The 23,988-nt window shown below is 39.8% G+C and overlaps 1 protein-coding gene across 1 annotated transcript in view; it reads left to right on the forward strand.

Moving 5' to 3' along the window:
- LOC127653306 (extracellular serine/threonine protein kinase FAM20C-like) overlaps positions 1–23,988 on the forward strand; it is an 89,270-nt gene that overhangs the window by 43,749 nt on the left and 21,533 nt on the right. The gene's annotated exons all lie outside the window — the stretch shown is intronic.

A 23,988-nucleotide genomic window follows, 5' to 3' on the forward strand; every position in this document is an offset into this window, starting at 1 on the left:
AGCCACACTGTTATTTTGGATGATGCTGCTGCTCATCCAGTTTAAGTAAATGCAGATGGAAAGTTGACAGAATATGCTCTCTCCATATAGCTTTCTCTCACTCTCTCTCTTCCTTTTTCCTGTCTCTCTGTGTCTCTCTCTGTTTCTGGCTATATTGGTTGATCAGAGCCCAGCAGCTGCCAGAATCCCACTGCTAGAAACTCAAGGCTTGTTTTCCACATCATCCTATGTCTTTTCACTCTTCTGTGGCAGGAAAACAGCAAGGTCTCCAAACGCCTTCTGCACTCCGCATGAATGGAGAGAACAATTCTGATGAGTGTCATTAGTCAGATCTTAACTGGAGTTTGAGAGAGAAACTTCAGACACTAGTCAATAAAACCACTGAACTCATCAAAACCACTGAGCTTAACATTTGTGAATTAATATTCTCATCATCACAACAATGAAAAAAAGCATGTAGTTTCCAGACTGATCACACTGTGAATTTGGCAACAATTGGCAGGGCTGGGTTAAACCTCCCCGGGGCCCTGAGCTAGCTCATGAATATGAATTGGGACACGTGATCTACAGCTCTACACAAGTTAACCATCGTCATATTAAACTAATTAATATTCATGAGCCACGCACCTAAACATACACTTATGACCCATAGTGTCACAAACTACCAACATACAGTAGGCCTATTTGATCAGAGAAGACTCACCAATGACACATATGTCTATCATCAAACCAACTAAAGTGCCCTCTTCATGGTGTTCTTGAAAGCAAGCCCTCAAATAAGTCTTTGAAACCCAAAAGGTGCACGAGATCATCATGCTCTGTTTACATTGTCATCGTACATTTCAGTCTGTTACAATTCACTAACGTCCTCAGCTGATTTTGAGTAGGCTGATCTCCAAAAACAAACACTCTCTGGTTTAAGGGTGAATTCAATTATAAGCGCTAAAAGTATGGAGCCAGTTCAGACTGGTCAATGCATATACATACATATTTCTATATTGTGAACCAACATCCTCATCCATTTTTTTCTGATGTTAAAATAATGTCTCTTATTGCAGAGACGATTATAGCTTACAGTTTGTAGGTTGACTTCCCCCAAAGAATGTAAATACTGGCTCTGTAGTGCTTTCAAAAATGTATTCCCTTAGTTTGAGTGCAACTTCTGGCTCAACCAGTTGCGTGACTTTGGTGCGGGAGTACCTGTAATACGCTGTTCAGCTGTGAATATACTAGTTTTTGCAAACAATAGCAGACTAAGTGTGGCAATAGTATTTAGAAAAACTATTGCGAAATAATGTTTTTTTAATGAGTTTGGTGGCACTTGTCGTGCCGAAATTACACAATTCATATTAAAATTCATATTTTATCAGTGGCTGGGCCCGGGGCTGCAGCCTATGTTGCCCATTGGGTTATCTTGGCCCTGACAATAGGTGAAAATATCTTCATCAGAAATCAGTTTGTACTGAAATCTGAACCACTGCCCCCAGTGGCAGAAGCTGGAAGTGTGGTTGAGGTGAAATGTCCATAGGGTGGCACCAACAACGAGTTACATTTTTAGTTGTAAATGACAATCAACATAATACAGTCAACAGGAATGCATATTTAATTAACCAAAAACCCTAACCCTAAACCTGAAATGCATGTGAGATTTTAGCATTTAATCTTCAGCCTTAGGTACTAAAAGGTACTGTAAATAGTTGTCTTCATTAACTTACCTGTCCGAAACCTGTATGATTGTTTTACCCGTCTTTCGGATGAGATTTTAAACCGAGGTCCTGACTGTCTGTGGTCATTAAAAATCCCACTTCTCGTAAAGAGTAGGATTGTAACCCCGGTGTCCTGGCCAAAATTTCTCCCATAGGCCCTTCTCAATCATGTCCTCCTAATAATCCCCATCCATTAATTGGCACTATAACTCTATTCTCTCATCTCCACCAATAGCTGGTGTGTATTGAGCGTACTGGCGCACTATCGCTGCTGTTGCATCATCCAGGTGGATGCTCCACACTGGTTGTGGTTGAAGAGAATCCCTCAATAATATGTAAAGCGCGTCGAGTGTCAACATCGACGATGCTTTTCAGCGGCGGAGAGACCTCCGAGAGGTAAAGGCTTGAAGACAGATGCATAAATTGCTCTTTTTCTTCTCGATTGTGGGTAACATACATTTTGCAATACAGCGATACAGTCTCTTGGTAAGATCATGATTTTAATCTCGATTACATGTCCTAGTGCTTAATTCATGTGTACAGCGCTAGATAACGTACAGCGCTAGATTACACTTGGAAGTGTAATGCTCATTTTTGTGAAAAATGTTTTACATTTTGGTCTGTTCTTCCCCAAAACCAATTGGATCGCTTCAGAAGACACAGATTAAACCACTGGAGGTTTATGGATTACGTTTATGATGCCTTTATGTGCTTTTTGGACCTTCACATTTCAGGACACCATTCACTTGCATTGTATGGACCTACAGAGCTGAGATAATCTTCTAAAAAGAATAGTTGAGTGAGTCGTTGAGGGAATTTTCATTTTTGGGTGAACTATCCCTTTAAGACCAGGGAAATGTATTAATAAATTAAATTGAGTCAATTTTAACTTCACATTGTCTTTAATCATTGTCATGGTCATTTTCAGCTCTCTTTTCTGTTTCTCTGTTCATAACAATTTCAATCTATCCCAATGAACCCGGCAGTCATTTCTACAGTATAGTGTATGTGTACAGTCATAATATACTCAGCAGCAGTTACAGCAAGACAGATTGAGGCATGTATTTTTAGTTGTTCCATCAGCCACTGATAATTGCATGCTCTCTGCAACATACACCTATAAATTGGAAGAGTGGCTCCTTTTTGTCTGTGGTGTTTTCTCATTTAACAAAAAAATCTGAATGTAAAGTCAGCCCTCAGGTGGTAGAACAGGGTGTATTTTGTACTCATTCTCAGCAGCTGTCAAACTCTGATGAGCCTCTTGCAGATCCTGCCATTTCACAAGGCTCTGCAACTCGGTTTGCCATCAGTCCCTGTACCTGTGCATGGTGCATGCTAAAAGACCACAGCTCGATAAACATGGACGGATAGGAGCTTGATAAACACCCATTGATTTTGTGTGCTGGGAAAGACACAGGAAAAGTGCTTAAGATGCCTATCAGATTTAAGATGCTGGAATGGCTGGGCTAGTCATCATTAATGCTCCTGATCACTGCTCTCTGCCGCTTTCGGCTTTTGTTGGGCAGGAAGACACACTTATATTTTAATACCAAAGCTGGCTGTTAGCCCAAATGGGGATGCTACTGAATGGGAATGCCACTGAAATAACAAGCTACCCATAATTTAAGGTAGTTCAGCTACAGTCAATGTACAGGTACTCTTCTGAAGTAGAGTTAGCTACAATACAACCAGGGCTGGACTGCTAATCTGGCATACCGGGCATTTTCCCGGTGGGCAGACGCACTTTGGGGCCGATCAGGGGAGGACTGGCCATCGGGAGAACTGAGGGATCCATTGGGTCGGGCCTTGATAAGCTAAAATGAGTCGCCATGTTATGCAGAATGGACCACAAGACGATGCCGTGATGTGCAGAAAAGGACAGTGACCCTTAAAATTGCTACATAAAATCCAGGGCCGATTTCTCTTCCCAGTCCAGCCCTGTATACAACCCTGCTAAAAAATGAAGCTTTAACCTAATTGATAATTAACATGACCAAGTTAGTTGGGCTTGTCTATTTTTATGGTTTTTAGAAGGTTTTGCACACTTGTCAGCTGGTCAGGCCTGGAGACCAGATGGCTGACTGGCTAAAACAGCTACTATCAGCAAGCCATAGGCTGCAATTAAGTTGTTTATTAAGCTATTTATTTATTTTTATTTTCAGCTGAAATTAGTCTGAATTTACTGCCCCCAGTGGCCAAAGCTGAAAGTGTTGTTTTGTTTATTGTATTGTTTATGATTACTTCCTGGTCATGGAACCAGATGTGTCTGAGACTGCACACGCAATCAGTCGGAAAAGGTAAACATATTTGAATTGATGCAAAAATGTCTAATCTGAGCTGGCGCCTGTCAATTATTTGGCAGAACGGGTTCGATTTCAGAGTACTGGAATACTCAATAACAACTTGTTGATTTCACGTTACTTACTGTATAGTTTTAGTTAGGTCATGTAGTAGCATCTCTACTTTTCATCAGTTACTCCAAATGCTGCCAGGAAGCATCATTAAATCATCATCCCCCCTCTTTATCCAACACCTCATCCATCCTTGTATTCTCTCTGAAGCCGTAAAGGATTTTGGCCTTTGACTGGCGTTCTCAGAAAAGCTATTTTTCAAGATCTCAGTTGCCCATTATTCCCATAAATCTGGGCTTTGTGCAAAAAGAGCAGAGCTTAGAAAACGAGGAGGAATAACCAGCCTGTGGCACTCTAAAACCTTGATTATGGTTTCATTATCTGTTCTGGCTGTAATGGGCCGCTTCTGTGTCCCTTCAATGGTTCCCTCCACGGCTGAAAGTACACATCCATTAACTTTCCAGAAGCTTTTGTTATTTCTTTGCTGTGCCGTTCAGTTCAGTGTGCGGCTTTATTTTTGGAGTGTAATGCGACAACAGACATACGGCATTAAAAAGATGTAGTTATTATGTAAGCACTTGGATTTAGGGTTGCATTGTTGGCTGTATTGCAAATGTTTTAGGGGAAGTTTGGGCAAATATTTCTGATTATTTATATTTGTAAAATCTGGTACTTTCCGAGTTCTCTCATTGTTTTGCTATTTTAGATCAAGGAGGAGTATAATATCTGGAGAAAATGATGCGTTACCTTTCCCATTTTTATCAATGGCAGTTGTCACGCTGCCAGTAAGTAGTAGGTAAATTGGACTATTTCAGCCCAACAGACCCAGAAGTCTTGTTAAGCATGTGGCTGACAAACCACACTGTGTTCGACAGCAAAGCTCAAGGTTGGTGCTAACCTTGGCATTCATAAAATTTAACGAAACAAACTCTAAATTGCCCCCTCTCCGATTGTATGCAATGAAATTGTTTGTGTTTGTAATACTCGTATTTTCAGCATTCCAACCTTAGCTTCCGCTCTTTGCTCTATGCACTTCCAGCAAAACGAAGAAAGAATCTGTCACCATTGTCTTTCCAGAAATCCATTTCAAGGTGAGGATTATGAATTATACAAAAGTCAGAGCAGAAGCTATGGCATGCAGTATTTCCCCGAGAATCGAAGAGAGTCTAGTGTAGCAGGGAGGAACATCTTTACTCTGCCTCTGAAATGACATTTCTTTTTCCCTGACATCAAGCCATCTTATTGTTCAAATCCACCCAATCCAACCACATGTCATATAGAGAACACTTTTTTAAAAATGCAATTAATTCCACCCTACATCTTTTGCCGTTGCATATTTTGTTTCATTCGCAACTACTGTATGTCACATTATTGAAGTAAAATGGGTTTCCTGTTAACAAGTGCACCATTTATAATATTTACCTTAGAAATACGTGTTGACCATTTTCACAATGCATAAGTTAGTTATTAAGGTATACAATGTTAAAGGGTATATCATGAAAAGTGGGCGTTTCATACCAGAATGGAGTCAGACTTGAATTTGGGTTTGCTGTCAATTGTGGAGGACTACCAAACAATGATGGTACACATTGATTCAAACCAATGTGAGAAATACTAATTTTGCTTACATTCCTACATTTTCAAGGGCATTCTTTTCACTATAAGATGGCATATTTGTTCTAACAGTGTTTTGCTCTTTTATGTCAAATATTTCAATTGAAATGGTAACCACTGTCTCTAAAGTCAGAACTTGATAGGCCTAGAAAAGAATATTATGAAATATTTCAAATGTAGGGACACTAAAGTGGCCTTTTTTTATTTGTTTGTTTTTTCACATTTATTGGCATTTTTGCTCCCAGCATTAGTTGAAACTTTAGCAGGCTTGGTGACATCATCCAAAAAGGTCATTTCAGAGTAAGCAAAATTGGGTCCAATTTGCCCTTAATTCTATTGGTCATTTAGAGAATTACAAGTTTCTTGTCAAACTAAATTCTGACTGTTTTTGGTGCAAGAAACTAACATTATGTTAAAGCAGGGGTGTCAAACAAATGGCCCACCGAACCCGGCTTGACAATATAATTAAAGTTTAATGATAAACATAAACAAAAACACATAAACACATACAGGGCAGCTGCCCATAGCTCTCTCTCTCTCTCCCGAATTGCCGTCTCCGATAGCCTTTATCCCTCGCTTGCCTCATCAGGTTGATTGGGGTCCAGGCATGCGTCATTCCGGCCCAGCCCCGCCCTCCTCCATGCTACAATATTATACCCAAATGAGTTTGACACCCCCTGTGTTAAAGAGACAATTCGCCAAAAAATTATTTTACTCACCTCCATGTCATTTCAAACCTTTGTGCTAAGTTTGATAGCCCCTGGCCATTATGAATCAGTGTGCAACAAGAGCTGGATAATGATTCTTGAAAAATGTCTCCTTTGTGTTCCTCTGAAAAACATCATATGGTTTTTGAAGGTCATGAAAGTCAGTAAATAATAAGAGAATTTTCATTTTTTGGTTGAACTCTTCCTTTAACTAGACTACTAATGCTACAACACTGTAGAATGTGGTCAGTATGTTGTTTGTGGGTTATCAAGGCCTGTCTGTGGGAAGCCTCAGGGGTCTCGAGTGCTGAGCAGGAGTCTGGTTCCGTCACCTCTTTCAGTTTGGTGATTTTGTCCAACTGATTCACAGCTAGTATTTACACTTACCGTTGTTAATTAAAGAGACCTTGAAAGGCATGTCATGCTCATTTGTGCTCTCACAGTAGCACACTAGCAGACAAAGAGCGTACTGACATACAGTATGTCAAGTTGTCCTAATCCGCTCTGACAGACACAGGTCTCAGAAAGGATGCTGGGATGTCTGGGGTCATTCCAACTTAAAGCAGTGCATCCGGTACTTCAAATGATTTGTTTGCACTGACACACAGAGTCCTCTGCCGTGAGATCCAGTGTTAGCATGGATCTAGTAGCGATGCTACCAGCTACTAACTAAATGTCTCAGTAGCTTGACAGTAATCAAAACAGAATAGCTTGTCCAGTAAAAAGCTAAATTTTCCAACGAGCAGTGATGTAGTTTGATAAACCATGTCATTGCTGTTTTTTGTAATGGTATATTGTCCATGCAGCTTTTCACCCAGTCGTGCTCTCCTGAAATATCCTTATCGGTATGATTCAAATACTCTTCAAATCATAGTTTTTCTTGCAGATAAATGCTGCTCTGAAAAAGGATATTATATTTAAAAATAGAGGTTGGCTGATATTGGATTTTGCTGATCTCGATATCTAAGGTGGTGGGGAAAGCATTTCAAATGGATTTATTTAAATAAGTGTTCTTTCTAAGAACATTTTCAGTCTTTCCTTACTGTGACTTTAACAGACATAGAGGCTATAACAGTTCAAACTGAATGAAATCCTGGACTTTTAACCTTGAACAAGACCGAAAAATACTCTGGACACTTATATTGAAATGCTCATTCAAATAGATAAGGAAAACAATGCATGCACTGGTCTGGTGTGGCAGATTCCCTATGAAGGAGGAAGTGTGAACTGTTCACAGAAGACTTTAATTAGACTCAGTTTCACTTGGACACAATATAAAACTGCTTTTTTGCTGGCACACATGTTGGTCGGCCGCATGCATCTCTCTCTCTCACTCTATCACTCTCTCTCTCCCTAACTGGTGTCTCCAGCTCTTCTTTATCCCTCTCCCGGCTGATTGGGGTAATTCAGCGCCAGTCCATCCTTACGGCCCGGCCACGCCCTCCTCATCACATCTGGTTTTATTTAAACAGACTTTTTTCCCTTTTCTCTAGGGACACGTCTATCAAAATCCAATTCACTCAAAAAGCAATAAAGGTTATATAAATAAACATTACAAAAATTGAAAGTTCATGGCAAATTGTCCTTTGTTGCCAAAGGTTTGCTGCATGTTCACCACTACCAGTGAAGTGCTGGAAACATCTGGCAAACATTTGCGGCAATTCACAAGCTCATTTGCATGTAAAAATAAAGAGTGGCAAATTTGCGGCAAATGTGTGGCAAGTTTGTGGCTTGTTTGCAGGACTCTAGATTTTTTGTAAGGGTATGTATAATGTCATCTCGTAATAACAATAACCATGACGTAGACTTAGCCAGAGACTATTTACCCCAAGATGGAGCACTTATTAAAATGTATAGGAGAAATTGGAACGCCCAAAATGGCGGATGTAGAAAAGGAAGTCCTGCTTTACTAGTAAAAGTGCCAATCACCTGTTAGACACTCGGTAACGTGCATGTGCATTAGCTGGACCTGCTGGACGAAGCATGATCCGAGCTAAATAAGCAAACATTATGAGAATATTGTTGTCATATTTTACTGTTGATTTGAAATGTGTTCTTTGATCGTAATCTTGACCAACATTCTGGAGATTTCGGTCTTTCTCCATTCAAGTAGATAAGGGCTGTAGGAACACCAGATAAAGATGTTTACATGCAGAGTGAAATTGGGGTAATAGGAACAAATCTTTCTGTGTATGGCAGCAGTAAACAGTGTATGGCCTTTCCCTTATTTAAGGTGTTTACATAGCATGTAAATGCACTCATTGGTGGGTCCAAATATGACAGTAGCAGGAAATGTGTCAGGAAAGTGGAAGTCATTATGATAGGGCAGTTTGTCATAGGCACACACTTGTTGGAACAGCTCAAGGCGTGCTGGGTAGGAACAGTGACGTGCAGTAAACACAGACAGATGCTTTAGTCTCCACCCCATCAGGAACTCACAGCCTGGGGAAAATGTCTATTATATTCTGAGAGAGAAAGGTTCGGCACGGTAAGAGAGAGAGACAAATTAAATCAATGTACTGTAATCTTCCTAGGCCGCCCTAGGGCAATTCTAATTATAAATCACAATGACCCTTAATTCTCTTAAGCCTGGAATATAATTACTACAGTAATTTGCACTGGTTCTAATTATCTCACGTGTCTTAATGTATGTGGAAGTCAAAAAGTAAAGTGGTTGTGAGAAAAATGGCAGGAGAAGTATTCGCCCTCACTGACACCAGATGTTTCAGGATCCATTTAATTCTGTCATCATCACCTGTTATTAATCAAAGATCAATTGCTCACTTTAGGTTGGAAGCTGTCTGGTATAAGCTTCCAAAACTTAATTGCATTTCAAAGTTAAATTAGACCCCAAAATTATTGCTGCATTAATTACAAAGCTTATTAAGCTTCAAGTCAAGTTTCATTGACTTTTAAACCTATCCAATCCAGATATCCAAACATATGGTAGGCATCTTTTCAAACATATTTGGACATAAAAGAACATGAAAGACTTCAGCGATGTTTCTACATATGTAATGTCCACTGTATGTATTAAGCTCAATATGTAAATGTTCTCCACAGCAATTAGTACTAAGGATGACAAGGATGCCTAGCTTTAATTGGCTCCAAAAATCATATTTATGAAAATTCATTCAATAATATATTTTATATAGGCTTGGGATCGAGACCTTTTTCATGCATTGATAATCGTAAGATTGTCCTGATGATTATCAACAGGGGTATTGAATCAAGGGATGAGGGGGAAAGGTAACCCCCCCACACACACACACACACACACATTATTTATACCATGACCAATGGAAACATGTATATGCCTCATACTTCAACCCCCACCCATACCTGTCAACATTTGGGTACCAAACTCCAGGAGACCTCTGTGCAGGAATGGGGGGGGGGGGTGCTGGATGGCAAAGGAAGTCTAAATACATACAAATTGTGCCGTTGTGATTTAATATGCTGTGTAACTTTATTTTTCCCACCATGTCCGATATTAAAATTAGTGTGACACACTTTGCAAAAGGCGTGGGTATTGTCAATATGGCTTCGAGATATGAAATTAAATTCTTCCATTCAGTTGTTGTCAACATGTACATTCTGAGTCTTCTTCTCCCATCTAAACCCAAACCTAAATCCAAACCCATCTATCAGTGATGCTTGATTCAACTTCCCGCGTCTACTACCTGCGCAGATATCAACAGCACAACTGGGTTGTAGGTTGCCAGGTTGAGGTCACAAATGGGTTGAAATGTTTATGATGTGTCAATTGTGTCAATTGTGTGAGTAGGATGCGTTTCATACAAGATCTGGCAACTGGACAACCTCGGAATAATATATTGATGTGATTATTATATAACAAGGTTTGGGCCATACAAATTACGGGAATTTCCCGGGAGAAATATCAGAGTGGTAGATGGGTTTGAAATACGGGAAACTTCCGAGAAAAACGTGAGTGTTGACAGGTATGTGCCAACCCCAATGTTCTAGCCAAATCTATGCCACTGATTATCAATATATAACGATTACCGTCCAAATTTTGCGCTGCCACGGAGCTCAACGTTTTCCATTTAATTCAACACAAATCATTATCAAAGGACATCGATTATATACTCTATCCATCACTGGATGATATATTGTTTATATGTATCTATTAAATAGCCTACACAATGTATTTTCAGTTACAAGTATGTGCTTTTTGTGGTTTGACAGCTTGAATGAAAGACCTGTTCAAGGCTACACACAGAGAAATTGCATAAATGTCGCTATTTCTTATCGTTCACTTTGCGCAGTTACAACAGTTTCAAACACTAATCTGCAAACTAATCAACTTGTTCACTCTTGAAGCACAAAAACCTTCTTAATTTTGGACTGCCTTCTGCTTCTCTGCATCAGCTTGTCCTTATGTGTGATACCGTTGCTTTTCTTACCTGCGACCCGGCTTCGGTAAATGTTATATCACCCCCTTATGGTCTCCCAACGCTATTACGCAACACTATTTAACAGGAGACCAATTTGAGTGAATTAGAAAGCACGCAAATTAGGGCCTTTAATTTTGCGACGTTGCGCAACCTATGACCGTGTGCAACATCTTATCCAATTTTCGTGAGAGCGCTAATTCTAAGTGCAAATTTCCTGCCAGCCCAAAATGCAGTTCCAGCATTTGCTGTTTGGCAGTTTCACCAGAAGGTTGTAATAAAGTGTTAATACATATTTGGTCACATTTTTTTGTGCTTCAATAAATGATACTGATACAATCACTGTTAACACGTATAAAAGGAGCGTGTCGCTGTCATAGAAATATGCCTGACATTCATTTTAAATTCTTCTAATTCCTTGCATACAGTCCTTTTACACTACCAACTTCCTATGAATGTGCTGTCTTTGTTTAAATGGTTGGTGCTTGAGGAAATGGACTATATAATAAGACGCAGACGTTGAATAACCGGAGAAGAAACTCAGAATTAAGTGGCATTTGTGCGGGCGATTTCGCAAATTTGCCTGGACTTAGCGCATGCTTGTACGAAAATACCAAAAAATTATGGACATGCTATTATGACTTAAGGCATTGCGTTGTGCATAATGCTTGCACCCTTAAAATAATGTCCGCTAATGATAATCGATGCCTCAAAAATATATAGATAAGAAAACGTGCCGACCAATAATCGATATGTCGATATTTTATGACATCCTTTATTTTATATATAACTATATATGAAATATAATAATATTTAATATATTATTTATAATAGAGTTTAAATGTAATATTAATAGATTATTTACATATGTGGATCGCTTTAATTAATTTATGTGGCTCAGTTGAATTACAAATCATTTTGTCTTTGTGTAAAAGAAATGGGCACATGAAAACAGGGGAAAAATGCTATACACCATATCAAGAGTGAAATATTGTTTGTCTGAATCAGGTTGAGAAGCTCATAAGCAAATCAAACTGTGTAATATTCTAAGCGCTGGCTTATATAAGATCATTGTAAGCCTTTAAAAGCACCAAATGTTTCCTCAACTTTCCAGGTCTCTTGAAATAGGAAGCTTTTGGGGTTTTCCTGTCTTTGTTTCTGAAATGTTTGATATTCTCACAGGATGGATGAAGTACTTGTGGACTTTGTGGCTTCATCTTTGTATTACAGCCCTGTCTAAACCCTAAAGCCAGTCTTATTCTGTGTTCTTGTCTTTTTCTCACACTTGATCTACATCTCTTTTTCTGTCATTCTCTTGATTTCCTTGATGTTTTTCTTCATACCTCTCTTCTAGTTTCTCTCCAGCCCTCTTTTTCTCAAAAAAGAAAGACAGTACACTTTAGCTTTGGTCATATATTGCTAACCTGTCGCCTCCAGCATAGTCTACAGTACAAAGTGGGCTCAGACAATTGTGATATTTGTGTGGCGCACAGAACTACTGCATACTGCATAGGTTTTGTAAGCCATTTATGAGGTTCCGTTCAGTTGAGGTGCCTTAAGATCAATCAAAAACTGCATTTTAATCTACTCTGATGTAAATACCTTCAAAAGAACAGTTTCAATTATTTCCAATGTAAAATGTTTATTCACTTAATTTAGAGAATATTTGTCAAATTATACAAATCTGTGTAATGCAATCCATTTGCAAGGATTTGGGAACAGACTATTGCCAAGCCAAATAAATGTGATCAAAGTAAATCAATAAATAATCTTCAAATATCTAATGCCAAAATATTTTCTCCTCCAAGGTGATAAATCTGATTTGAAAAATGAATCAGTTTAATTAAAGAAAGATTTCGAGGAGAAGGGGATGAGATTTTCACTCTGAATACAGAATAAGTAATAAATCTCTTTGCAACATTATCACACAGGAAGTCAGCATGCTGTTTCCAAAAGTTCTGTTACCCTAGGATCGGCAACAGTATGCCGACTCACTGACATGGCCAATATTCCATCGGACGGCTCAACAGCAATTACTTGCCCCCATGGCACAACTGGTAGCGTGTTGCATCAGGAAAATGGGAGACCACTGTTCAATCCCCAATCAAATGAGGAAGTAATCATTTTTTTTGGGACTGATTGTTAAGGTTAGATATGGGTTTTGGTTGTGGGGTAGATTAAGTAAAATAAGCATTTCTCTTCACTGTTTTACACCCTGTTCACCGAAAACAATAATTTTTACAACTGGCTTCTGCTGACCTCTCCTGGATATAATTGGTTTTCGCGCTTGTTTATAGGCTCTGAAATCTCTGGAGGCAGTTTTTTCAAATTCGGTCAACGTATACCGATTTTGGCTAAAGAAAAATCGGCACATACTTGCCAATTTTTATGTGAGATCAGGCTCTTTGCTGATGTGGTGCTATTCAGATATTGCATGCAGTACTGTCCGAAAGCCAAAAATTTTATTCATACATTTGTTAATTTACAGCTTGAACCTTACTGTCAATGCTAACATATATTTTTATATAAAAAAAATTGATATGGTTATATAGAGTATGCAGGGTTTGAAATGAACTTTTTGGCTCATCACTGTGGCTAGTCGTTTTCCAAGGTCTCAAGCTACTCAGTAGTTTTACTAACCAAAATCCCCCACCCCACACAAAGTGATAAAGGTAACTAGAGACTGTAATTGCATGCATTTATTTGGATATTTTATTTGAACGAGAATGGTTAGTTTAGCAGGACACAGGTCTGATGATTTAAGTAATCTCTTTGAATATCTGATTTCAAACATGGCCAGAACATGAATCGGAGAGAACAGGAGGAAAATAATGTCCATAGTTCAATGAAGTTTAACCTCTTTATTGTTCTTGCCTATATGAAAGTTTACCATTGTTATTCCATTGTTTACCATTGTGTCATTCGTAATAATAAGGCCATAACCACAGGTAAGACCACTGATGACTCCACATTACTTTTGTTAAGATAATGTAGACTAATGTAGTCTTTTCTAACAAATAAACTACAGTATTTGTTAACTTGCACAGTTGTAATAAAAATATTACAAAATATTATAAAAAAAAGTATTTAATAGATTTAATATGAATCTATAAGTTATCAATGTTATCAGTTAGTGTTAGCAGTAAACAAAAACTTGATCTTCTTCAGTGTGTCTGATATCAACGCATACTAATACAGGTAATCAACTCAAATAATGTGTCATTCTGCTTGACATGTTGCGTTTGTGCTTAGATTAACTTTCTACCATGCTTTCTTTGTCTTTTCTGACTTTGTTGTGCTTGATTATCATGCATTATCATTATCATACAACACACTGACACAGTTATTGATGTATGTCGTCATGAGACCCTCCCCTCCAAATCTGAACACAACTGGTCACAGGAGATGCATTTAAGTGACCAGGTGTAAACAGCAATGTGTCTCACCTGACCACATGTGATCAGATCACCCGAAACACATCGTAATACCAGGTGGAAACGGGGTCTTTGTCTTCTCTTTACCTCTTTGTTTTTATAATGTAGGGGCTGTCTAGCAGTTTGAGAGGTTTGACTTCTTCCATATAGAGTTTTATACTAGAATGTTCTCTGTAGAATTCATATAGGTCACATAAGTTTTGTGGTCTCTGCGGGCCACCGCGATATAGAGTGAAGCACGACTGAATCACTTAAGTTTTGCTCCTCAATGTTCCAGATCTCTGGCGATCTTATCTCCAGACCACAGCGTGTTGCGTTGCGGCGGTTCGCGCAAAACCACAAACCGCGACATTAATCTGTTAATCTAGGTTAATGTTCGTTTCTATGCATACTAATCTTTTTTTACATTGTATATGTTATATACATTAACACTAGGCAATATATTATGAACAAACAGTAATTAACATTGAACAATAATATATTTAAATGAAAAATTAACCTAGATTAATGCTGTAAAAAAAAATAATTGTTAGTTTGTTATACATATCATATACTGTATATATATATCATGCAGAGGGTCTGCAGATGGAAATTAGCCTAAGGCTATAATCTGACATATTTACATTTGTGAAAATGTTCATTAATATGTATTGTCCCTTTTAAGAAATTAAATTAAATTAAGAAATTAAATATATACGGATTGGTGGTGGCGTAGTGGACTAAAGCACATAACTGGTAATCAGAAGGTTGCTGGTTCGAGCCCCATAGCCACCACCATTTTGTCCTTGAGCAAGGCACTTAACTCCAGGTTGTTCCGGGGGGATTGTCCCTGTAATAAGGGCTCTGTAAGTCGCTTTTATGTCTGCCAAATGCATAAATGTAAATGTAAATATACTTAGACTGTGGGCAGAGCGCCCAGGGAAACCGGAAGTCGCTATGCCCACACTCCCTAAACAGGAAATCAAACTTGGCGTCTTATGCAACTAGCCAATTGAACTGTCATAAATTACTCACCCACATCATTTGAAAACAAACATTCCAAGCAGATTATTTTTGGGTGAAATACGTCTTAAAGAGTCTTTGGAGAAAACAGGGTTAAAAAAAGCAGGCAAATTAAATAGTAATACCGTTTTAGATACACTTGGAAAGAAATGTGCCAGTCAATTCCTTTGCCAATTTGATGGAACATGACACATGTTTGTGTTAGCTGGCACACATCCAGTAAACTCTTAACATGATTACTTTGTAGATGATGTTCTCATCGTGCTTTGGAAAATCGACAGTTTCAGGTGGCTGGCATAATGAGCTCATCAGAGCTGTCTGTCAGATCAAGAAGTCTTTTGTCTACACATTTGTTTTTAACAAATGAACATCAACTCTCTGTATCAGTTCGTTAACTCCTTCTCTTTTCTAGGAGCAATCGGGCCGGTTTGATCAGATCTCAGACAAGGGTTCAGGAATCAGATAAGTGATCTGGAGGTGGCAGAACAACAGTGCATAGGGTTAGTATGAATCAGGTAAGAAAACGGAATACTCAGGTTTTCAGGATCGACGGAGATATCAGGACTCAGGGAGAAATGGTCTGTTCCTGTTGGAGGCTTGACAAAGACTGGATACAAGGTGAGTGTTTTTATGAGTTGGCTGATGAGGTGATAAGTGATGACCAGGTGTTTGTGATTTAGAATTCTGGGGAGAGTGATCTTTGAGTGGTGGACTGCAATGAACTTGACTGATCTCTGACATTACCCCCCCCTCCAGAGTCTGCGCCAGCGGACCTAGTACCTTGACGTTGTGGGGGTCTACCTCGGGGTCGCGGAGCAGGCCTTTCAGGATGAAGTTCGTGGAATTCTGTGAGTAACATGGGGTCGAGGATGTCCCTTCGAGGTACCCAACACCTCTCTTCTGGGCCATAGTCTTCCCAGTCTACCAGATATTCGAGTAGACCCCTACGACGTCGGGAGTCCAGGATCTCTAACAGTATAGATGGGGTCGGCTTCAATGGGACGTACTGGGGGGCTGTCATCGTGCACTAGGTCTGTGGAGGGAACAGGAACAAGTGGATGATGGGGTTTCAAGAGTGAGACGTGGAATTAGGGGTGGATGCGATATTGGGCTGGTAAACGGAGCTGGTAGGTGACTGGGTTAAGTTGTCTTACAACGGGGAATGGACCAATGTATCTCGGACTTAGTTTACGACAAGGGAGTCTTAGACGGATGTCTCTGGTCGAAAGCCAGACCAGTTGCCCAGGCTGATATTCGGGAGTGTTACTGCGGTGAATGTCTGCGAAGTGTTGTTGACGGTTCAAGGCTTGTTGGAGATGATGATGAGTTTGGTTCCATACCCTCTCACTGTTTTGGAACCAAGTGTTAACTCGTGGGGACTTCAGATGACTCACCGGACCATGGAAACAATGGTGGTTGATAACCCAGTACACACTGAAATGGTGTTAGATTCGTGGAGGTTTGTCGAAGGGAGTTTTGAGCATACTCTGCCCATACTGAGATATCGGCTCCAGAGATGTTGATTCGAATGGCAGAAAGTACTGAAGGAAGCGACTGACATCTTGTATTTTTCAGCTCCGCTTGACCATTTGCTTGTGGGTGGTACCCTGATGTTAAACTCACTGTAACATTCATTAGTGCAAAGAAGGCTCGCCACACCTTGGAGATAAATTGTGGCCCTCTATCTGACACAATATCCTCCGGGATGCCAAAATTCGGAAGGCGTGTTCCATCAATAGCTCTGCAGTCGAAGGCTGTGGGTAAGTTCTTGAGGGAATTAATTTGCAGGCTTTGGAAAAGCGATCAATAGTTACCAGGATACATGTATTCTCGTCTGAGGGAGGAAGGTCAGTGATGAAGTCAACTCCAATGTGCGACCAAGGTCGATTCTTGGGACTGGCAGAGGCATGAGTTTTCCAGTGGGTAAGTGGCGAGGGTTCTTGTTCATGGCACAGAGAATGCATCCTTGGATGAAAGTCTTGATATCCTGTAACATGTTGGACCACCAGTATCGAGTTTGAAGAGTGGAATAGGTCTTATTAACTCCAGGATGACCTGTGCCGACAGGCGAGTGTCTGCGGAGGAGATTAGAGAGGTACGAAATTCTTCGAGTGCGTATATCTTTCCGATAGGACATTCTGGAGGACTGGGTTGGTGTTGAGACATTTCAAGCAGTTGTTCATTTAGGTCCCACTGAATGGGATTGACAAACATTTTTTAGGGAGTATACTCTCAGGTTCTTCGTGGGAAATTTCGGGGGCATGGAGACAGGACAAGGCGTCTGCTCGGACATTCTTCGAACCCGGACGATAGGAGATCTGGAAATGGAAGCGAGTAAAGAAGATTGCCCATCTGGCCTGGCGTGGGTTAAGTCTCCTTGCCTCTTTCAAGTACTGCAGATTCTTGTGGTCTGTGAGAACTAGGAATGGATGTTTGGCTCCTTCTAACCAGTGTCTCCACTCTTCTAGCGCAAGTTTAACGGCCAGGAGTTCTCGATTACCAATATCATAGTTCACTTCTGCAGGAGATAGCTTGTGGGAGAAGAATGCACAGGGCATGGGTTTAGGTGAGGAAGCAGAGTCTTGTGACAACACCGCTCCTACTCCTGTTGTAGAAGCATCTACTTCCACAATGAACATCTTTTCAGGGTTCGGGTGTTGGAGTAAGGGGCTGTGGTGAATGCGGTTTTGAGAGATTGAAAGGCATGTTCAGCCTCAGTGGTCCAGAGCAGTGTTTTCGGTTTTCCTTTGAGTAGAGAGGTCAGAGGAGCTGTAAGCAGGCTGTATTGATAAATAAATCTTCGATAGAAATTCGCAAATCCAAGAAATCGTTGTAACTCTTTGACAGACTGTGGAGTGGTCCAGGAAGTAATGGCTTTGGTTTTACGATCATCCATCTCTACTCCTCTTTCACTGAGGTGGTAACCGAGAAATTCAACTGAGGTTTGATGGAAGGAGGACTTCTCTGCTTTCAGGAACAGGGAGAATTCACGTAGCCGTTGGAGTACCTGAGAGACATGTTGCTGATGCTCCACCAAGTTTCTGGAGTAGATTAGGATATCGTCTATGTAGATAATGACAAATTGATTCAGGTAGTCTCGGAAAACTTCATCCATGAAACTTTGGAAAACTGAAGGGCGTTGACCAGACCATACGGCATGACGAGATATTCAGTAGTGTCCTGCTGGAGTGATGAATGCAGTCTTCCACTCAGTCAGCCCTTTCGGATTCGAATGAGATTGTATGCACTTCTCAAATCCAGCTTGGTGAATATCTTGGCTTCTCGAAGTTGTTCAAGTGAAGAGGGAACCAATGGGAGTGGGTAACTGAACTTGGCGGTTATCTTGTTTAAAGCTCTATAATCTATACACGGACGTAAACCTCCATCTTTCTCAGGGACAAAGAAGAAACTGGCGGCAGCAGGTGAAGTAGAGGCCCGAATATAGCCTTGTTTTAATGCTTCTTCAATATACTGTTTCATGGCTTCTTGCTCAGGAATAGCCAGAGAGTAGATTCAGCCCCTTGGGGATGGATTCTCCGGGAATCAGATCGATGGCACAATCCCATGCTCGATGGGGTGGTAACTTGGCAGCCTTGACGGGGTTGAATACATCTGAATATTGAGAGTAGCATGAAGGAATGGATACCGACAAGTTGTCTATGGGGCTTTCAATGGAGGTTGAATTCATCGGGATGGTGTCGGGCAAGTTGGCAATGGGCGTACTGGGGTGTTCAAAACTCATGGACGAGCACAGGCAACCCCATTTCAAAATCTTACCCGATTTCCAGTCAATGTTAGGTTGATGTCAGTATAAGCCATGGGCGGCCAAGGATAATATCAGTCTGGCTATTCTCAAGTACAAAAGGTTCAAACAGTTCATGGTGGGTGTCTTCAATACAGAGTAGAATAGGTTTAATTCGAGGCGTGACATACCCCTGATTAATGGTTTCACCCATCACTGCATGGATGGCGTATGGCTTGGAGGTGGCGGATTGTTGAAGTTGGAGTTTCTGACAGAGCTGCCCGGAGATGAAGTCTCCTGCTGACCCGGAATCCACAATGGCTGTAGCAGAGACATGGAAACGTGTAGATGTCAGAAACACAGATATAGATTAGCGGAGCTGATACAGAGGCGGGACGTGCAGACAGAACTCACAAGCATTCTAGGAGGTGGGTGTAGGGCATGAGCGAAGAAAATGTCCTCCCATTCCACAATATAGACACAGTTTTAACTCTCGACGGCGAGAACGTTCAGCTTGGGACAGTCGATAGTTATCCACCTGCATCTTCTCGACAGTGACTTCGGAAGGTCGTTTATCGGGGTACTGGTGGTGAAAAGGTGGGTTGCTGGGCTTCGCGATAGCAGCCTTGAGATCTTTGGTGCACACGGAGAGCTTGCTGTATGAATTTCTCGACCCCCAGGCTATCATCATAAATCGCAAGTTGAAGGCGAGTGCAGGATTCAAACCACGTCGGTAGATGGAAATGAGCGCTTTTAGTTCCACCCACTGGCGGCTAGAGTCGCGGAATTCCAGTGAATATTCAGCAACTGACTTCTTGCCTTGGTGTAATTGCAATAGCTTGTCACTGATGGATGAATCATCTACTGGGCCTGAAAACTTCTTTGAAATGGTTTATAAATTCTTGTACAGAGGAAGTAACAGTAGATTCCTGCAGCCACAAAGTTTCAGCCCATCTTAATGCAGCTCCTGATAACTGTTGAATAATAAAAGCAACCCTCGACTTTTCAGTGGGGTATAACTGGATTTGTTGTTCTAGAGCGGCGAACACTGTAACAGGAAACCGTTGCAATCCTCCGCCCGGCGGAGAATGGCGCTGGACGGGAAGTTGGATTGGCTGAAGCAAACCAGAGAAGGAGCAGGGTTTACGGAAGTGCTGGAAGCTGGCTGACTGGGATTAACAGCGGCGGCTGTCGGTTGTGCAGGGTTATCAATATTACAAACAGATTCCATCGGCTGTTCTTCTTCCCTTTTTTCGGCCAAGCCTTCTGTCAGGGTAGAGACCAGGAGATCGGAGGTAAGTGATTCAAATATAGTTTTATTCAAGTATAGAAGGTGAAAGGTAAGTATCAGGTGACTTTTCAGGTGCTGGTTTAGTGAAGATAGTTCGTTGCACGGAGAACAACTGGAAATCCAAATGACTTGGATCGTAGAACATTCACTCTGTATCAGTTCGTTAACTCCTTCTCTTTTCTAGGAGCAATCGGGCGGTTTGATCAGATCTCAGACAAAGGTTCAGGAATCGGATAAGTGATCTGGAGATGGCAGAACAACAGTGCATAGGGTTAGTATGAATCAGGTAAGAAAACGGAATACTCAGGTTTTCAGGATCGACGGAGATATCAGGACTCAGGGAGAAATGGTCTGTTCCTGTTGGAGGCTTGACAAAGACTGGATACAAGGTGAGTGTTTTTATGAGTTGGCTGATGAGGTGATAAGTGATGACCAGGTGTTTGTGATTTAGAATTCTGGGGAGAGTGATCTTTGAGTGGTGGACTGCAATGAACTTGACTGATCTCTGACACTGTCACATGTCAAACGGGCAGATCATAGACTGGAGGCTGCACACAGGGTCAGGGTGACTGTGGCAAGCATCCTGCCAATCACAGCCCAGAACGAGGCAACAGCTCATCCCGAAAAGGGTTCTGAGCACTTTTGAGGTGACGGAGACATGATGTCAAGACCGTTTAAGCGACTGTCCTTTGGTTTTGTTATGGTGGATATATGGACCTTGCAGCACAAACAATAAGAAACAAAAAACATATTTTTCCTGTTTATTGAATGTTAGATATGAACTTTAGTCACTTTTTATTATATTAACATCTGCTGTATTAGCAATGTACTTATAAACACTTAATGTACTTTACAATGTCGTCTATATTCTGTCAAAGCCGTGACCTTATCGATAGCGTATATAAACCGGCACGTGCTGTGAAGTTCAAATGCAGCTTCCAATCCTGACCTGTACTCTCTTGATTGTAGCTGCTAATAAAGTTAGCCAAAATAAAGTCATTTACAAATTTAAATAATACCATTTTTATTTTCTGCTCCAAGTTCTGAAGCCCTTAAATTCAAAGCTGTCGTAAAACAGACGATATACACACTGTGTCTGTACATCTGTGACATGGCAATGTTACTGTAACAGCCTAAAGTTAGGCTAATTAACATTACCTGGCAAAAGAATAGTTTATTCCAATTATTAGTACTTAGTATTAGTACAAAAAGGGTTGTGTGTAATTTTACCACTAGTGGAACTAAATGGAATTGCTGTCTGCTTGTCAGTATTTTGCAGTTCTGTTTGGTGCTGTTAGTGCCACAGAAATGACACTCTTAACCTTTATTTACAGTACTGAACCTTGGAGTCATCATATTGCTATTGCCACCATTAAACAACACACCTTAAACACGATAAAGTCATTTTAGCGCACATTCTCTGTGTTTATTATATATACAGTATATATATATATATATATATATATATATACACAGTATATATATACATAATATATTATACATTTTATATTTATTTCTTTAATATGTTCAAGCAATATTCTCTTATTATATACTTATTTATAAATTCTTTATTTCTTCATTATTTTCTGTCTGTATTCTCTTTTATTCTATATTAAATTCTATATTAATTTCTTCAGTATGTACTATCTTTTATTATAAATGTATTGTACAAATTCTATATTCATTTCTTAAATATATTATATCTACTGTATATTCTATTTTATTATACATGTATTTATTAATTCTATTCTTAATTCTTAAATATGTTAGGTCTATAACGTTTTATTAAAGTTAAATTCATAAATTCTATTTTTTTAACTAAATATCTATATTCTCATGAGTATCACTGTCAGTAAAATTAGCAAAAATGCCATAAATATGATCAAAAGTATGATTTAAAAGTTGATTATTTATTGTTTGTTAGACAAACATTATATTATTGTGTGTTAGAGCTGTGGTGCATGTTCTTGTCACAGAAAAGAGGTTTGAGTCCGGCCTGGGTTGTTTCCTGATCCCTCTCTCCATCAACTTTCTTGTTCTCTCTCACTTGTCCTATAAATAGAAATGTGTAAAGTTATATCCAGATTTACAAAATTCTTGCCATGACCCTTAAACGACCATAGAAATGACTATTTAAACAACCTTACAACTTAAATAATACAGAAGTTTTAACAGAAGAATGAATGTAAGTGCTTTTGTCAAATTAAAATCTTCACAGTTCTGCCTTTAAACCCTCAAAAAATTGGCCTCATTCAAATCCATTGTACATGCCTCATTGTAACCTCAATTTTTTTTTTTAAGTAAAGGAGATGTGAGTCAAAATATTATTTTGTGGTAATCAACATTATGCCACAAATGCTGTCGATTGAACTTAACTTGTAAGGAATCCAGAATATTCCTTTAGCTGTTGGACACTGATACAGATGGTAGAACACACCAATTTGGTCACTTTTATGTCTCATAGCATTCTCCAAAAGCTTTACACAAACACCCCATTTTAGAATACATTTTTGAAAAATGTGATACTTAATTGAAACTCCATTCTCAATTATGAGCCACCTTTTAGCAATACAACTGTCCTCTGGGTTTGCTAGTGTGATACGCACTTCTGTTATGCTGTGTATTTAAGATTATACTTGCATAGTTGGCTTTGCTTCCCATTTTCTGGGATCAAGCCGTAATGATTCCAGGAAAGATCTTACGGATGTTTCAGAGAAACACAATGTAAGATTTATCCAGCTGCAGAGAGTCATATCACTGTGGGTGGTTGACAGTTAAGATCTGTGCTTTAGTGTCTCTCTGACTGCCCTTTTTTCCATTACCTGTCTGTCTCAGTCTTGTAATCTGTCTGTCTGAATGCACAGGTACCTGGCGAGAACACGTACCTGCATGTTGTTTCCTGCCAAAACCTGCTCTGTGCGTACACACACTTCTCTTTAGTTGCTGATACAGCTACATGGCACACTCGTCAGAATGTTGTCTGTCTTTCTGACTGCTAGTGTCAGGAATACTTTATGCTGGCGATCCAGACAGTTCAGACAACTGAAGAAATTACGTACCTAGTACTGTGTATAGTACTACTACACACAATAAACAGTCTCTACACATGTTCCACTGTCAGTTTTGCCACATCAGGCCTAAAACCACTGCAAAATGTTCTTTCCTTTTGTTTCAATTGTAGTGGTTTAGATATGGCATGGCAGATAATGTCATATTTGTATTGCAGCTCAGCTATGTACAATAAAGACAATGCAATGTAGAAAACAGTACAAAATATCAAAATATGTAAAGAAATACCAACCTGATCTCATGAGATGTTGTACAAATTTGTACAAGTTTTATAAATCGTATGAAATCTTACAAGTTTTTTGTATGAATTCGTATGAATTCTAGACATGCAAATACCCGAATGTGTAATGTGGAATGAAGCACATATCTAAACCTAACCATATAGTAGAGTCTATAAGGTTGATTTGAAGAGTAAAGAGTATGTTTTGTATGACGGAAGAAAGTAATTGTCATGTTTTAAAAGGACACCAAGTTTCAAAACTCATAGCAAAATCCATGAGAGTGTGTTGGAAATACTAATGTAATACAATCAAATTGAAAGAAAATAACAAGCTTGATTGATTGATGGATGGATGGATGGATGGATGGATGGATGGTTGGTTGGTTGGTTGGTTGGTTGGTTGGTTGGTTGGTTGGTTGGATGGTTGGTTGGTTGGT

The sequence above is a fragment of the Xyrauchen texanus genome, chromosome 12 (genome assembly GCF_025860055.1).
Source record: "Xyrauchen texanus isolate HMW12.3.18 chromosome 12, RBS_HiC_50CHRs, whole genome shotgun sequence".
Lineage (NCBI taxonomy): Eukaryota > Metazoa > Chordata > Actinopteri > Cypriniformes > Catostomidae > Xyrauchen > Xyrauchen texanus.